The sequence below is a fragment of the Mus pahari genome, unplaced genomic scaffold, assembly GCF_900095145.1.
Source record: "Mus pahari unplaced genomic scaffold, PAHARI_EIJ_v1.1 scaffold_12088_1, whole genome shotgun sequence".
NCBI lineage: Eukaryota > Metazoa > Chordata > Mammalia > Rodentia > Muridae > Mus > Mus pahari.
Genome location: NW_018392035.1, coordinates 17,129 through 22,029, shown reverse-complemented (window position 1 = coordinate 22,029; position 4,901 = coordinate 17,129). Strand labels below are relative to the sequence as shown.

Here is a 4,901-nt window from a genome sequence, read left to right as displayed (position 1 = left end):
GTGCTCTTAACCACTGAACCATCTCTCCAGTCCAATAGTCAAAATTTCCAAACACCTTGAGTATTCTTTAACAAAAATTTTCAAACTTATAAAACANGTAAATTCACATTTACCAATCCCACTATTTCTTTTTTCAAGTTTTTATACAGTGGATATCTGTGTCTAGAAGGTGTTGGGGCCTCTTGGAGGTTAAGCTAGGCTTGTGCTGATGCGACAACACGTANTGGGGCAATGAAAATGTGACCTAGGAATTGTGGAACTGCTTGCCAGCTGGCCAGCTGCATTTGCCAGCTGCACTTCCCAGCTGCAATTTCTTCCACCTACATGATCTGGATGTTGTGTGCTTGGGTACNGTGTTGGGCACCCATGTCGCGGTACCACTGTGTGACTGCACCAGCCATGGTCAGGACCCGGTACTCTCGGTACATGTTCTGTGTGCCACTGCGGGAGTCATGGGGCAGCCAGATGCTGAACCTCTTCACACNCAGGGGTGACTTCTCAAACACCTGCCCACAGTACACAATCTCCCCAAATGACTTCATCTTCTTCAGCTGTGACACAAAGTCCCAGAAGGGAGACTTGGCCACCACATGGTTGNGTGTAAAGATTCGAATACGGTACAGNAGGNGTGTGTGGNATTTTGTGGATGGCAAGCAGCACCCCACTGCCTTGTACTCNNGAAGCATGCCTNACACCTTCATGGCACTAGACCAGCCCCACTTTATTGATGCAAATGTTCATTCCCATTCCCTTCTATTTATTTATTTGTACCAAATAGCCTGACCAAATCAACATTCAAAAGAAAAGAACTACACATGGTTACTAGTCCTGTATGTACTGAGAATCAAACTTGGGTCCAATGAAGGACCAGCTAGTGCTCTTCGACACTGGGCCATGACTCCAGCCCATTGACATGCACTTTCAGTCCTGCTGATAGCAACTAATTTAAAAATATCTCTGTCCATCANTTTTTAAAGAAAAATATTGATTTCAAATCCAAATTGAAGCACACCCCCAATACACAAACAGTTTAGTAAAAGAACTTGTAAATGTGATATTTAATTGTGGGCTGGCTTTTACTTTCAGAGAGTTCATTAGTATCTTGGTGGTAGACATAGTGCTGAATTAAGTAGCTGAGAGTACTATGTCTTGAACTATAAGACAAGAGAGAAGGGGAAAGAGAGAGAAAGACAGAAAGATGGAGGCAGAGACAGAGACACACACACACACACAGAGAGAGAGAGAGAGAGAGAGAGAGAGAGAGAGAGAGAGAGAGAGAGCGCGCGCGAGAGAGAATATCTTCATCTGCTGTGTGCCTTTCAAACTTCTCAGCCTACCCCAAGTGACACACTTCCTCTCATAGGGTTACAACCCCTTATCCTTTTAATCTTTTCAAATTTTGCCACTTTTAATGACTAAAAATTTAAAGACATGAACCTATAGGCAACATTTTTAGTCAAACTACCATAAGTACTATGCCTAACTGTTCCCAATCTTGACTCTCTTGCAGCTGGTGTCACTTTCATTGCTCAGTGTACTCTACATATTAAGAGGAAACTGTCAGTTAACTAAAAATTTTGGCTCGAGATTTGATTTTCAACTATAAAAATACCATGAACGTAATACAAAATGCAGAGGAAATAGGATTAAAGATACAGGAACAAATTCCATTACCTGAGGACTGGGAGATGATGCATTTCAATACACAGGTGAGCATGTGACAGCCCACTGACAATAGGAATGAACTGACCTTAACTAAAGTCCTAAACAGAAATGAGATTTTTCTCGCTTTGCAAATCAAGAAATCACTGATAGAGGACATATCACATCTTCCAAAGGGAGGAAGAGATGTCTTCTTGAATTATGGCTCCCCTTGAAAACTAATTTTGCCTAAGATTGCTTGGTGACATTCCAAGGAAGCAGCTGAAAATGCCCATGAAAGTAACTCTGTTCCTAATTTTTATCATATTCATCTATTTTTTATTTACTTTGATAGCAATGCCACATAATGTAGAGATCAAAGGATATGGTATGTCAACCACCTATCTCTTTCCACAGTATGAGGTTCTGAGAATCTTAATCAAGTTATGAGACTTGGTGGGCATGGCTTTTACATGACATGAGATGAGAGATTCATGTCATGACATGAGAGATGACTTGACATTACACTTAAAACGATTGTCTTTCTACAATAAAGGTTCTATTATTGCATGCTTTATATCACAAAGGTAAATTTTTTTATTTCTAAATTTACTTATTTTTTAAATAAATGTGTGTAGCAACCATTGTTGACAGGTATGCCCCAAATGTGGCAAAGATGTTATTATCAGACATAGACTCAAGATTTTGACCTTGAAAAAATAACCTTCCTAGTATATGTACTGTCACAGTTTAACCTCTATTGGGTCTTCCATCTGTAGGGAACGGGTTTCTGGTTGCAGGTGAGCAAGGGTCGGCAAGAATGGGATGACAAACAGACAGGGCATGATGGCAAGTGCTGAATCTGAAAGTAATTTGTCCAATTGAGCATCAAACTTTTTATACAGAAGAAAATAGGGAATTTAGGTGACACATCAGCAAGGTGCAGTGAGGTACCAGATGCTTAATGACTCTAACACTAAACAGAGGAATGCAACTTCAAAGACTGACAGGAACTGGGCAATAAAACAACTGAGACAAAGTCAGCTCTATCTAAGGTCAGCTATATTCCTACAATCCAGGTGGGAGGTGTTTACACTCCCAGGGCAAGGGCTTTCACGCCCAAGTCATGGTTCTAATTAGGGAGTTCCACTCATGAATAACGCAATACTCTAGTTCCTCCTTAAACCACAGCCCAATCTACTTCCTAAGCCATTGTAAATTCCTGTATATGGGAGTGACTTTGCTTTTATTCTAAGTGATAGTGTGGGGAGACTTTCTACTAATAAGTAATGTAGTCTGCCATACATGACTATAATAAGAATTTTAAACTTACTTTGCTAAGCTTGCCCTGAGATTTGTAACTCTATGTAGTAGATAGTAATGCCTGATTTCTTTCACTATCTCTCTTACAATCGTAGAGGCAATTCTGAATGTAACTGAATAGGCAACATTCTTTTTTTGTTGTTGTTGGTTTTTTTTTGTTTTGTTTTTTTGGGACAGAGTTTCTCTGTATAGCCCTGGCTGTCCTGGAACTCACTTTGTAGACCAGACTGGCCTCAAACTCAAAATCCGCCTGCCTCTGCCTCCCAAGTGCTAGGATTAAAAGCATGCACCACCACGCCCGGCAATAGGAAACATTCTTACTGAATTCCAAGCCCAGGGTTGGCTCAAGGACTACCTAGGGCCTTGGTGAACTCCAGGAAGCAAAGTTCAATTTTCTTAGGTATTTGGCAAGTCATTGCTTGGAGACATCTATAATAAAACAATATTGGAAGACAGCACACAGATGCATTCGCAAGGACAATACGTGCTATCAGATGCCACAGTTCCAGGAAACTGAGTTTCTGTAAATTTTTCCACCTTGGGACTGCATCCAGGCTTTTGGCCTGTCATGCATGTCACTACTGGATTGGATGTAGCTATGTACAAACGAGATAAGATGTGAAACCTGTTATTTCACATGAGCATCCCAAATAGAAGTTACAAAATATGCTGCTGAAACTTTTTGCCAACATTAAGTTCTCCCTTCATATACATACAACATTAGAAAAAAAAAAAGACCACAGAATATTTGGTTAATAAGCCATAACGGTGCTGGGCATGGTGGTGCATGCCTTTAATCCCAGTACTTGGGAGGCAGAGGCAGGCGGATTTCTGAGTTCGAGGCCAGCCTGGTCTACAAAGTGAGTTCCAGGATAGCCAGGGCTATACAGAGAAACCCTGTCTCAAAAACCAAAACCAAACCAAACCAACCAACCAACCAAACAAACAAACAAACAGAAGTCCTAAAGGCCTGGCCTTTTGTTTTTATTTGATACTGGATTTAAACCAAAGTTCCTAATACACTTTTACCCTGTACTGAAAAGACTAGGAGTGATAGTCAAATAACTATTTGTGAATGAACTCTATGCAGTTTCTGGAAATTTGCAGCAGTAACTACTACCAGTAAATAAGGATCTTTTCATCTTTGTTTTAGAGAACGCATGGTGTTATTAACTAGCATATACTGTGTATGTCAATATCTCCATCGCATACATGTTAGTGCACACACCTATTCCTAGTTCTCCTATGGTGAAATACAGATTTGATAGGTGAGAATACATGGACACTCAAGGCATCTAGCCTGTAAGGCATAATAAGGAACAACAAGAACAAAGTCTTAATCATTGAATGGAATCTAAGAATGTGTGAAATATTGTCCTTTATCCTCAAATACAAATCTTGGGAAACACATGTAAACACAGAAAAAAGGACCATGCAAACCATAGTTTGTTTTCTATCACTGTGTTAAAGAGCATAGGTAAAGGCAACTCATAAAGGAAAGAGGTGTATTTGGCTTGTACATTGAGCCTACAGTGCATCATTTAGGGAAGAAAGGCTGAAACTGAAGCAGAACAGAAATGATACAGCCAGGAATTGAAATAGAATCCATGGAAGAATTTGATTTACTGGATTGCTGCCAAGACTCATGTTCATCCATCTTTCTAATACTCCTCAGGACCACCTGCCCATATGTGAGGTTCTCAGTGTCTACAGAGATCATTATGCAGGAAATTTCACTACACGCTTTCCCGCACTACAGTCTGTTGTATGCATTTTTGGAACTGTGGTTTCTCCTTCCCAAAGAATGCTCACTTTTATCATTTCACACACACACACACACACACACACACACACACACACACACACACACACACACATGCATTTGATGTCAACTCAACAAATACAGCATTACCAAATGTTAACCTTTGCTCTTTACA

General features: G+C 40.3%; 1 pseudogene; it reads right to left on the bottom strand.

The window, feature by feature from the left end:
• Nucleotides 1-133: 133 nt before the first annotated feature.
• On the bottom strand, nt 134-701 carry LOC110314810 (annotated as a pseudogene).
• Nucleotides 702-4,901: the final 4,200 nt, after the last annotated feature.